The sequence below is a fragment of the Aotus nancymaae genome, unplaced genomic scaffold, assembly GCF_030222135.1.
Source record: "Aotus nancymaae isolate 86718 unplaced genomic scaffold, 86718_ANA_hifiasm-v0.15.2.pri h1tg000064l_1, whole genome shotgun sequence".
Classification (NCBI taxonomy): domain Eukaryota; kingdom Metazoa; phylum Chordata; class Mammalia; order Primates; family Aotidae; genus Aotus; species Aotus nancymaae.
The window spans coordinates 13,608,358-13,621,438 of record NW_026988479.1 but is presented as its reverse complement, the minus strand read 5'-3'; the positions used below and the strand labels follow the sequence as shown (position 1 = coordinate 13,621,438).

General features: G+C 47.5%; 1 non-coding gene across 1 annotated transcript; it reads left to right on the top strand.

Annotated features, from left to right (window-relative positions):
* The first annotated feature begins 10,163 nt into the window (after window positions 1–10,163).
* On the top strand, window positions 10,164–10,272 carry LOC135270711 (U6 spliceosomal RNA). The gene has a single exon (XR_010338840.1). It is a non-coding gene; the product is annotated as a U6 spliceosomal RNA (small nuclear RNA).
* The last annotated feature ends 2,809 nt before the right edge of the window (window positions 10,273–13,081 follow it).

Below are 13,081 nucleotides of genomic sequence, written 5' to 3'. Positions count from 1 at the left end.
TCGTCCATTAAATGTAGCAGCTGCCAGAGCATTCGGCTGACTGGGCAGAGGGCCTGAACCCATTTATTCCAAACTGTAGCCCTCATCACATATCTCAGGTTTTTATCTTTTCATTTCCACATTGTGCTCCGGCCAGGTCGCTGAATGCCACCTCCCGGCCTGAGAACCCACATGCTTCCCTGGAATACACACTAATGCCTTCTTGTCTATCAGCTACAAAGGCTGTGCAAGGAGAGATGGGAGGGAAGACAGGGGGAAGGGTAAATCAGCATTCATTTCCCAAAGCCCACTCATGCTCAAGAAAATGTTGCTTAAAGAGCCCCACTATGGAATCTTTCTTGGCCGGGCACGGTGGTTCACATGTGTAATCCCAGCACTTTGGGAGGCTGAGGCAGGCGGGTCAAGAGGTCAAGAGATAGAGACCTTCCTGGCCAACATGGTGAAACCCCATCTCTACTAAAATACAAACAATTAGCCAGGCGTGGTAGTGCATGCATGTAATCCCAGCACTTTGGGCCGATGAAGCAGGAGGATTGCTTGAGCCCAGGAGTGTAAGACCAGCCTGGGAAACATGGCATGACCCTGTCTCTACAAAAAATACAAAAATTAGCCGGTCCTGATGGCATGCACCTGTAGTCCCAGCTACTTAGGAGACTGAAATGGGAGGATTGCTGGAGCCTGGGAGTCAGAGGCTGCAGTGAGCCAAGATGGTGCCACTGCACTCTCTTGGGTGACAGAGTGAATTTTTTCTCAAAAAATAAAATAAAATTAACTCTCAAGAAGAAGACTGCCTGTTTCTGAAGACTCTGTCCCCAAGACAAGCATCACCTGTCATTTCTATTGGGTCCCTGCCCTGTCCTCCATTGTGAACTATTAGAAAGCCAAATACTTTACCTGCTGTTTAGAATGAAGGCAACAAAACAACTTTCATATAGTGTGGGAAAGTCCTAGAGCGTCAGCCATGTACAATCCGGCAAATGGTGGGAACGTGGCTTGATGAAAGAGTGGGACTCTGGCTTAGCACAAGAGTCTGCCCTCAGTTTTTGTTTCTTCCTGCTTCTCTCAGCTTTCTCTTTGACCTTCTGACTCTTGGAGGAGCCATTCTACAAACATTAACTGAGTGCTGCTATGTGCAAGCTGCTGCTCCTAGCACAACCCTTGGGTTCATAGCAAGACTGCCTCTTCCTCGTGGTTTTCCAACACCTCTAGCTGGTTTTCTGGACCCTATGACCAGAAACTGGACTGATTTGATCCTCCCTTATACTGACCTTGCTTTTTCTCATAGCTGAATCTAGAAAGTTCCACTTATAATTGACTGCTGAACCCATCATTTGTGAGATGGCATTTTGCTCTTGTCGCCCAGGTTGTCACAATGGCACAATCTCAGCTCACTGTAACCTCTGCCTCCTGGGTTCAAGCGATTCTCCTCCCTCAGCCTCTTGAGTAGCTAGAATTACAGGCGCCTGCCACCACACCAGGCTAATTTTGTATTTTTAGTAGAGATGGGTTTTGCCATGTTGGCCAGGCTGGTCTTGAACTCCTGGCTGGTCTTGAACTCCTGAGCTCAAGTGATCCACCTGCCTTAGCTTCCCAAAGTGCTGGGGTTACAGGCTTGAGCCACCACACCTGGGAGAAAAGTTATGGAAATGGGTAAGAGTTATCCAAAGTTTTCTTTTTCACCTCTAAATCAAAACACAAGATTCCAGATCTCTTGAGAATAATAATCAGGAGCCACTCTGATTCTAGAAATAGTGAGTCAACTAAGTGCTTGCTGAAGAGGTCAGAGATATTTGAGGTGTATCCCTAAATCTTTGGGAGCATCTTGATAAACATTTACTGTGCTCTCTGTCTCACATTTTCAAAATAGTTAGATCAAGGTATGCCCCAGTGGCCTTGCAGGAGAGGATTCTTTGACCCCTCACCAACTCCCTTACCATCCTCACTGCTAGTGGGAAGGAGGTCTTCAACATAACAGTGCATTGAAGTTAAGCTCTAAGAGGTGACAGAAGCAATAAGGAATTATCTTGGAGATGCTTTATTGGAAGAAAGTAAGAATCCACCCTCATCCTTCCAAAATGGAGCCAGACCTTGGCCAGGCGTGGCAGCTCACGCCTGTAATCCCAGCACTTTGGGAGGCTGAAGCGGGCAGATCACCTTAGGTTAGTAGTTCAAGACCAGCCTTGCCAACATGGCGAAACCCCATCTCTACTTTAAATGCAAAAATTAGCCAAGTATGATGGTGCACGCCTGTAATCCCAGCTATTTGGGAGGCTAAGGCAGGAGAATTGCTTGAACCCAGGAGGTGGAGGTTGCAGTGGGCTGAGGTCACGCCACTCCACTCTAGCCTGGGTGACAGAGCAAGACACTGTCTTAAAAAAAAAAAATGGAAGGCCGGGCGCGGTGGCTCAAGCCTGTAATCCCAGCACTTTGGGAGGCCGAGGCGGGTGGATCACGAGGTCAAGAGATCGAGACCATCCTGGCCAACATGGTGAAACCCCGTCTCTACTAATACAAAAAATTAGCTGGGCATGGTGGCGCGTGCCTGTAATTCCAGCTACTCAGGAGGCTGAGGCAGGAGAATTGCCTGAACCCAGGAGGCGGAGGTTGCGGTGAGCCGAGATCGCGCCATTGCACTCCAGCCTGGGTAACAAGAGCAAAAACTCCGTCTCAAAAAAAAAAAAAAAAAAATGGAGCCAGACCCAATCTCACAGTCCCTAATGATGAAGACTGGGCTCAGAGAGGAAAGCAGGAGGTAGAAAAGAAGGAAGAGGGAAATGAAAGGGAAAAATTGCAAAAAGATTTAAAAAGAAAGCCCCAAGAACAAAATGACATCATGAAGAGGCCAAGAGACTGAGCAAAACATAGCAGAGGGATGAAAAGACCCGAGTTCCTGCAGCCTTTCATCAGAGCAGACAGTTCCCTGGGCAGGTACTGTGCTTCCTTCCAGAGAGCTCCGGACTCTGCCCAGGGGAGTGTGGTGCTCGGGACACAGCTGGCTCCCAGGCAGAGCACAGACCTACCCAGCTGACTCTAGTCATGGCTCAAAGGTTCTTCCAGTCAATGTGCTTCCTTTACTGGTTAAACCCATGGAACCTCAGCCTGTGGCTCTCTGCTAACAAGGCTATTTATACCCTTGCTAGCACAGCTGTCTGCCAGATGCCTATTGAAGGAGCCATCTATTGTAGAAAAACACACTCCACTTCTTTCTCAGTGGGCCTTTACTCATCTATGCTTTCTGAACATAGGGAGAGGGGCTGTTGTTTCCAATGCTCGTTGTCATTGGGCATTCATCATCATCACTATACTCACAGGGTTCTCTACAGTCATTTGGGTTGCTCAATAATCTGCCACTTGGGAGAGCAGCTGTATTAGGTCAGGTTCCCTAGAAGCAGAGCCTGAGACAGGATTCAAGGCACATGATTTATTGAGATCTGGCTTCAGAAGAAAGGGAATGAAGGAAGCAGGGAAGGGTAGGAGAGAAGGATATGGCTGCAACTTTGTGTTTAGCCTCAACCTCACTCCATGGGGGGAACTCAAAAGCGTAAATAGCACCAAGGAATTGATCCTTTCTTAAAATAAAGGGGTTGGCCTTTGTACCTTCTTGGCTGAAACCTGAAGGGGATGGGAACAGGAGGGGACGGGCACAGGAGGGGACAAAGGGTCTCCTATCCACTGGGAGCAATTTTCTGGAGGAAGAGGTATCTGTGGGCTATTGGAGCCCCAAATGGCAGCTGGGGGATGGATACACTGACAAGGTAAAGGGGATCTGGGCAGGGTACCAACAACATCCAGTACAGCTACATGTTAGTTGGCCTGGGCTGATGTAACACAATACCATAGACTGGGTGACTTAAACAACAGACATGTATTTTCTTACAGTTCTAGAGGCTAGAAGTCCAAGATGGTGGAATATGAGGGGGAGGGAGGGAGGCAGAGTAGCGAGACGAAGCCCTCTGGTGTCTCTTCCTCTAAGAGCACTAATCCCATCCTGAGGGCCCCATCTTCATGACCTCACTTTAATCTGATTGCCTCCATCTCCAAATACCATCTGGGCATTAGGGCTTCAACATATGAATTTTAGGGGCACACAATTCAGTCCATAGCAGCTACCGTTTTGTAAACAGGAAAAACAGACAAGCATTAGCCAGATTTGTTCCATGACAGCCATTTCCCCACCAGTCATTTCCCCAGCACCTAACTTCCTCTGGGAACCCCATTTGTTGTCTGATATGGAAGAGTTAAGTTTAAACCCCAGCTAGCTGAACCAGGCCTAGGATCTCCCAATGGCTTCTCTTTCTTCTGCCTTAGCAGATGCTCTGCTTGGTCTGGGAAAATCAGGCTGTGAATGTTTGCAAGCCTCAGTCCTTGGTAAGTATTCTGGAGGTGACAGCTGATGCATGTGCATGCACTCCTACCCAGCTCAGGCTTTGAAGCTCGGGAGCAGAGCCATTAACATTCTCTTCAGCCCACAGACAGTTCTCTTCAGCCCTTGTTAGTCTCATTTTCTTCCCTTCTGACTTTTTCATCAAGAGCAGCAGCTTTCTTGTTCCTAGAACCTTTTCTTCTCTTCAAAGAGCTCTGGTCCCCAGGGAAGCCTGTGGCCAAGAGACTTGCCAGACACTTCTGGATTACCAATGAAGAGGAGACCATGCTACCTGCTTTGCAGCTAAGAACCAAAGCATCCCCACTCCCTTCACAGATGGCCTTCAGGATTGAGCAAAGGACCAGCTAGGAGGCCCACTTGCCCCCTGGTTTTTTGGGCTTCTGCAGTGGTTAGGCCATGGGCTGGAGAGACTATACTGCTGGGTCCTCAGGTCCACCCCTACTTCTGAATTTGGGCTCTTTAGATAGAGAAGGTCAGAGAGGACAGTCACAGGGAGTAGGAATCCATCCACTACCCCACCTCTATTCTGAAGCTATGAGAGGAGGTGGGGAGGGTTCCTTTCACAGAAGGCCTCCTGTAGGCTGGAGAGGGGCAGAGAAGAGTTCTCAGTGGGAACACGCTTAAGGCCTCTGTGATTTATTAAGAGCTACTATCTGTCAAGCTGTGTGGGGGTGCTTAGAGAATAGGAAAAAGTAATCTTGAGGAAGCTTAAATTCTACTAGCCCCAAAGCAAATTTCCTAAGCAGTCTACAGATGTTAGTAAAAGGGACGCCAGTGCTTGCAATTCAGACAGAAGAGAGTGAGTCAAGCAGATAGTAATTCACTATCATTGTCTAAACTTTCCTCTTAGGGCTGTCCTCTCTCCAAGGGCCACTGGTTGTGTCCCTGTTCCTCCACGACGCTTTGCAGGGGTGAGGGAATTGTGCCATGTTCCTCCACTGCCCAGGACTTGGTTCTGCCATCTCTGCATCTTCCCTGCCCCATGCCCTACAGTTATCTCAGGCATCCAAGCACTCACTCCTCACAGTTGCTTCTGCGGTGATTCCAGAGAGACACATGAAAGCAACCTTCCCAGGATCGTATTTTACTGAACTCCTGTGCAGACAGGAAAACAGTTATGGCAATGAGGCGCCATCGTTTGTATTCATTTCCCTGTCCCCTCTGGCCACAGACCTGGGCCCAGCATCACGCTGCACGCCAGCCCAAGTGGGCCCAGCGGCACACAGAAAAGGACTGCAACTCCATCTGCTGGCTTGACAGCAGCTTCAGATCAAAGCCTTTGAATTCCTTGCAAGGCAAGCTCTGGCTCTGAACCGGAAGACCAAGAAGTCTTTTCATCATGATAAAGTAAAGATATTCAGCCATTTTGTCAAAGGCGATGACATCTACCCCTCCCACCTTAAACCCATAGACAAAGATACAAATACACCGGGGAAACACTGAACGAAGGATTATTGATCTCTCTGACAGAAGCTGGGGAAGGCAGCCCAGCAGCCGCTGGCTATGCTCTGCATAAGCATTGCTTTGGGGACTATAATAGAGACCTGCATATAACAAGAGGACAGCTCCAAACCAAGGTGGGGGTGGGATTAGAAAAACACTGATGAGGCTGGCCACAGTGGCTCACACCTGTAATCCCAGCACTTTGGGAGGTCGAGGTGGGCTGATCATCTGAGGTCAGGAGTTTGAGACCAGCCTGACCAATGTGGAGAAACCCTGTCTCTACTAAAAATACAAAATTAGCCAAGTGTGGTGGCACATGCCTGTAATCCCAGCTATTTGGGAGGCTGAGGCAGGAGAATCGCTTGAACCTGGGAGATGGAGGTTGTGGTGAGCCAAGATCTCACCATTGCACTCCAGCCTGGGCGACAAGAGCGAAACTCCATCTCAAAATAAAAAAAGGAAAAACACTGATGAAATTAGAGTTTTCTTCTTCCCATCATGCTCTTCACCTCTACTTGCCTTCTTTATGAAAGAAGCTTCCGCTGTAGATTACTTAACTATTCCTGAGGGCCTGTGGTCCATCCAGAGTCATCTTTACTCTCAAGATTTCTTCGGGTGGAGGCCGAGGCAGGCGGATCATGAGGTCAAGAGATCGAGACCATCCTGGTCAACATGGTGAAACCCCGTCTCTACAAAAAATACAAAATTAGCTGGGCATGGTGGCGCGCGCCTGTAGTCCCAGCTACTTGGGAGGCTGAGGCAGGAGAATTGCTTGAACCTGGGAGGCAGAGGTTGCGGTGAGCCGAGATCGCGCCATTGCACTCCAGCCTGGGTAACAAGCGAAACTCCGTCTCAAAAAAAAAAAAAACATTTCTTATTGCTCTTACTGAGCAAGGAAAGGATGAAGGCCCACTTTAGAGATGAGAACAATTAAGCTTCCTTGATAGAAGACAAGAGAACAATGATATTACCTACTCAGACTCAGAAAATAATCACTTGGTTCCTGAAATCCCTTGTTTGACAACATCATGTTATTTGGAAATTTCAGTAAGGCTCCAATATGCAGTATGCGTGTCAAACCAAAGTGAGGTGCCAGCAATGATGCAGTTTTTCATAGGAAACAGTTGACCATCACTTAAGGCACTCATCAACTCTCACCCCCTATCAAGGGGAAAAAAGAAGTTGTTGGATATGAAGAGAATGTTTCTGAAAAGGATTTATTTGGTGCAAAGTATTGGTGTGCTATGAGTACCCCCTCCAAAAGAAAGAGGGTCCCTGTGTTTCACTACAAGCCTAATGAGAAGGGCTTGAAAGGGACTCCTGGGAGAGTTTGATACATGTCTTCTCCTGCAGTTAGGGGGGCAGAGTGGTCTAATTTCTGACTCCAGCCCAAAAAATGTAGAAGCCACCATATGTGCTAGCAGCTGCTTTGTGATGCTGGGATTTGTTCAGAGCTTGTGTGGGCAAAGAACCTGTTTCTCACAGACCCAAGGTGGGGCACATACATAGGGGGATGGTTTGGAGAGCATTTTAGATCCTGACCAACAGGAATGTCAGAGGGTAAACAAGCCTGAGCAGAAGAGAAACTGGAAATGGACTGTTACATCATGAGGGGCTGGGGAGGGTAAAAGCAACTGACAGGGAGGGGTGCACTTGCCCAGGCCACTGAGAACTGCAGCAGCAGCAGCAGAGTGTGTATGTGTGTGTTTGTGTGTGTGTGCGTGCACACACATGCACACACAGATCTCTGAAGAACCCACGAAAGTGCTTTGGGAGAAAGCTAGATTTAAACACTGGCCACATGGAAGACGGGAGAGTGCAAAGCCAGCTTTGACACGAGACAAGTACCATATTTTCTGTCGCCTTTCACTTTCTTGTGCTCTAATTCTGGAAGGATCAGAAACTTCAGAAGAGAAAGACAACACCATTTCTTTTCGCTTGCAGCAGACCCCAGACAGGAAGGACAAATACCTTAAGCTTCAAAAAAAAAAAAAAAAAAGAAAGAAAAAGAAAAAGAAACAGAAACAAAAATTGGTAATACCCAGCTGAACATTTTAAGTGCCTAATTGAAATCATGTTTTACTATGTACAGTGGCTATAAGGCTTCCTAACACCTCCAAGGGATCCTGAAAAGTATTTGTCCGGGAGCAGACTTAGGACCATCACTACAAAGCAGGTTTAAAGAAACAGTGGGGCTGGGATCGGTGGTTTATTCCTGTAATCCCAGCACTTTGGGAGGCCGAGGCGGGCGGATCACGAAGTCAAGAAATCAAGACCATCCTGGCCAATGTGGTGAAACTCCGTCTCTACTAAAAAATACAAACATTAGCTGGGTGTGGTGGTGTGTGCCTGTAGTCCCAAGCTACTCAGGAAGCTGAGACAGGAGAATTGCTTGAAATGAAAGGCGGTGGCTACAGCGAGCCGAGATTGCACCACTGCGCTCCAGCCTGGGTGACAAGAGCGAAACTCTGTCTCAAAAAAAAAACACAAAAAACAGTGGGGCCAGGTGCAATGGCTCACGTCTGTAATCCCATCACTTTGGAAGGCCGAGGTGAGCGGATTGCTTGAGGTCAGGAGTTCAACCAGCCTGGCCAACACAGTGAAATTCCTTCTCTACTAAAAAAAATAAACAAAAATTAGCCAGGCGTGGTGGCAGGCACCTGCAATCCCAGCTACTCAGGAGGATGAGGCAGGAGAATCGCTTGAACCCGGGGGGCAGAGGTTGCAATGAGCCCGAGATCACACCACTGCACTCCACCCTGGGTGATACAGTGAAACTCTGTCTAAAAAAAAAAAAAAAGAGGCTGAGCACAGTGGCTCAAGCCTGTAATCCCAGCACTTTGGAAGCCAAGGCGGGCAAATCATGAGGTCAGGAGTTCGAGACCAGCCTGACCAACATGGTGAAACCCTGTCTCTACCAAAAACACAAAAATTAGCTGGGCATGGTGCCATGCACCTGTAATCCCAGCTACTCGGGAGGCTGAGGCAGGAGAATCGCTTGAACCCAGGAGGTGGAGGTTGCAGTAAGCCAAGAGCACACCATTGCACTACAGCCTGGGCGACAGAGCAAGAATCCGTCTCAAAAAAAAAAAAAAAAAAAAAAAAGAAGAAGAAGAAACAGTGGGAGCCTAAAAAAAAGTTTCTGTTATGATCATACCCCATCAGTCCTGCTTGTCACTGTTCCAGTTGCAGTTATAAAAGTTGTTCTTTGACCTTGATTTTTAAAATAATTAAAACACCAAAGGACTCATAAAAAGAGGAGCTATTGTCAGAGCTAACGGTTCTCCTTGGCTTAACAATGCTTCAATGTCCTTGTGGAAAATGAAGCTTCAATCTCTGCCCACTTCTCTTTATTCTTCATTTCCTGAAGCCTCTCTCTTCCCTCCTCCTGTTACTCTGCAGTATATAGAACAGCTCTGAGCACAGCCACTTTTAACAACATCCTAAAACTTCCTCAGTCCTGACCCTGACCCTGCCCATCTTCAGGAATACCATAAGGACTCGAAAGTCATCTCAGTTGAGTTTCATAACCTCCTCCATGGTAACACTTACTTCCATCTTCTCAATTTTACGTCTTCATTCTTTTTTTTTTTTTTTTTTTTTTTTGGCGGAGTCTCACTCTGTTGCCCAGGCTGGAGTGCAGTGGCATGATCTTGGCTCACTGCAACCTCTGCCTCCCAGGCTCAAGTGATTCTCCTGCCTCAGCTTCCTGAGTAGCTGGGATTAGAGGTGTATGCCACCATGTCTGGCTAATTTTTTTTTTTTTTGAGACGGAGTTTCGCTCTCGTTACCCAGGCTGGAGTGCAATGGCACGATCTCGGCTCACTGCAACCTCTGCCTCCAAGGTTCAAGCAATTCTCCTGCCTCAGCCTCTGGAGCAGCTGGGACCACAGGCGCATGTCACCATGCCCAGCCAATTTTTGTATTTTTAGTAGAGACGGGGTTTCACCATGTTGACCAGGATGGTATCGATCTCTTGACCTCGTGATCCACCCGCCTCAGCCTCCCAAAATGCTGCGATTATAGGCATAAGCCACTGCGCCTGGCCTAATTTTTGTATTTTTAGTAGAGAAGAGTTTCATAATGTTGGCCAGGCTGGTCTCAAACTCCTGCCCTCAGGTGATCTGCCAGCCTTGGCCTCCCAATACCTCCTCGTGCTTTCCCTACAGTTGGGGGATGAGATACATACACTCACACCCACATACAAAACACCATACAAAGAAAATACTATACATAGATTCTAGCCCCTTAGAAATGTACAACTTAAGACAGTTAACATTAAACAGATAAGCATAAACATATAAACAACAGAAAAACAACATTAAACCAATACATGGTGCTCGCTTTGGCAGCATATATATTGAAAAGTTGGAACTATACAGAGAAGATTAGCATGGCCCCTGCGCAAGGATGACATGCAAATTCATGAAGTGTTCCATAAAAAAAAAACACATGAATGAACAGCAGGTCAACTTCATAATTGAGATGGCAAGCAGGCGGCCAGTTGATGAATGTTTACTGAACAGCTCCTAGGTGTCAGGTGACTGGGCTAGGTTTTGGTAATAAAAATTTGAACAAAACAGACACAGTCACTGCACACATGGAGATTCAAAATACTAGAGAAAATAAATACTAAACAATTTTTTACTAAAATGTAGTTTATAGGCCAAGCGAAGTGGCTCACACTTGTAATCCTAGCACTTTGTGAGGCCAAGGTGGGTGGATCACCTGAGGTCAAGAGTTCAAGATCAGCCTGGCCAATGTGGCAAAACCCCATCTCTACTAAAAATACAAAAATTAGCCAGGCATGGTGGCAGGTGCCTGTAATCCCGGCTACTCAGGAGGTTGAGGCAGGAAAATCACTTGAACCCGGAAGGTGGAGGTTGCAGTGAGCCAAGATTGTGCCACTGCACTCCAGCCTGGGCAACAGAGTGGGACTCCATCTCAAAAAAAAAAAAAAAGTGTAGACAGTGCTGTGGAGACACCAAGGACTGGTCTTGGCCTTAGGAGTCTAATCTATTCCGGGGGCTGGAGAAGCTTGCCTAAAAAAATGACATTTATATTGGGACCTGAAGGCTAAGTAGGGTTAGACAAAGGGCTAGCAGAGAGAAAATGATCTAGGGAGAAGTGAGGGCCTATAGAAGTGCAGAAGCAACACTTTCAAGGACCCAAAAGAAGGCCTGTGTTGCTGGAGTGAATCTGTCAAGGAGAGGTTGCCGATAGAAGGAGGTTGAAGGGACCAGCAGGAAGCTGGGAGATTTTCTTTTTTAAGAGAAGAAATCTCACTGTGTCAACCAGGTTGGAGTGCAGTGGCTATTCACAGGCACACCATCATCAAACACTACAGCCTTGAACTCCTGGGCTCAAGGGATCCTCTTCTTAGCACTCCAAGTGGCTTGAACTACAGATGTGCACCACCACACCCAATTCTGGGGAATTTTTTTTTTTTTTGAGATGGAGTTTCACTCCTGTCACCCAGGCTGGAGTGCAATGACATGATCTCAGCTCACTGCAACCTCTACCTCCCAGGTTCAAGTGATTCTCCTACCTGAGCCTCCCGAGTAGCTGGAATTACAGGCATGTGCCACCATGGCTGGCTAATTTTTGTATTTTTAGTAGAGATGGGGTTTTACCATGTTGGCCAGGCTTGAACTCCCGACCTCAGGTGATCCGCTCTCCTCAGCCTTTCAAAGTGCTGGGATTACAGCCAAGAGCCACCTCGCCCAGCCTCTAGGGGATTTTAAATGTTGATTAAGAACAAGCAAGTGGGTCAGGTGCAGCAGCTCATGCCTGTAATCCCAGGACTTTGGGAGGCAGAGGCTGGTAGATCACCTGAGGTCAGGAGTTCGAGACCAGCCTGGTCAACATAGCAAAATGCTGTCTCTACTAAAACTACAAACATTAGCTGGGCGTGGTGGCCAGCTCCTATAGTCCCAGCTACTCTGGAGGCTGAGGCAGGAGAATTGTTTGAACCTGGGAAGCAGAGATTGCAGTGAGCCAAGATTGCACCCTGCACTCCAGCCTGGGCCACAGAGTGAGATTCCATCTCCAAAATAAAACAAAACAAAACAAAACAAAAAAACAAGCAAGTGAAAAGTATAGAATCAAAGACTCACAGGATTGGCAGTCACAGGATTTAAAGGTCATCTAGTCCCACCACCCAGATGATGCTGGTATCCCCTCTGCTCATTTTCTATCACCAGATCAATACAAACAGAGGCCAGAGAGGCACTGGCATGAGGTCACAGCAGGCTGAGGTAAGGGAGTACCCAAGAAGCCCCGAAGGCTGAGGCAGGAGGATTTGGGGTTCCATTTCTCTGACCCGACTATGTGTTGGAGCTGGTCTCTGGTCAAACTGCCTATTTGTATGAGGACAGTCTCACAGGATCAGCCAAGGAAAAGCAGATAACAACCATTCGTGTTTATTAACCATAGCTCATTGGAAGGCTAATTGCTTTGAGCAGGTGTCAGGGAGGTTGATTTGTTCAAGAGGGCCTGGTTAGTTTGTATTCGTGACAGAGAACCCTATTGTTGAGGGCTGAGCAAGACAGCCTGTGAAGAAGCCAAAGGAGGGCACAGCCAGCCTGACCAGCACCCAGAGGAGCTGTGGCCCATGGACTCTGATCAATGGAATTTGTTCATCATTATCAGGACAAATGCTTCTTCCTGCGCTGGCAGCAGGACAAACAGGCTACTCCTTGGTGATTCAAACCAGGGAAACACTCATGTTTATATGGCAATAATGAACCTGGCCGCTTCCTCCCTTCATCTTCCTGATTCTCACTGTGTGGCAGGGCTGGGTATGCTCAGAAAGAGTCCTGTGTCCATGTCATTATTGAAACTAATCAACATTTAGTAAGTGTCCCCCACACTGCAAAAAGCCCTGTGGTGGCTCAGGATACAAGAAAGTGTAGTCTCTGCACCTGAGAGGTTCACAAATCTAAATGAGGAAAGTAGAAACATGCACCGAAAGATAAACCATAACCAATACATGGCTGCAGTGATAGGGGTTTGGGATTTAAAAGGCCACCAAAAGGCCAGGTGCAGTGTTCCACACCTATAATCTCAGCACTTTGGGAGGCAGAGACAGGAGGATCCCTTGAGCCCAGGAGTTTGAGACCAGCCTGGGTGACAGAGTGAGACCCTTGTTTCTACCAAAAAAAAAAAATTTTTTTGGGGGGGAGGAACAGGGTCTCGCTCTGTCACCCAAGCTGGAGTGCAAGTGGCACAATCTCTGCTCACTACAGCCTCCAC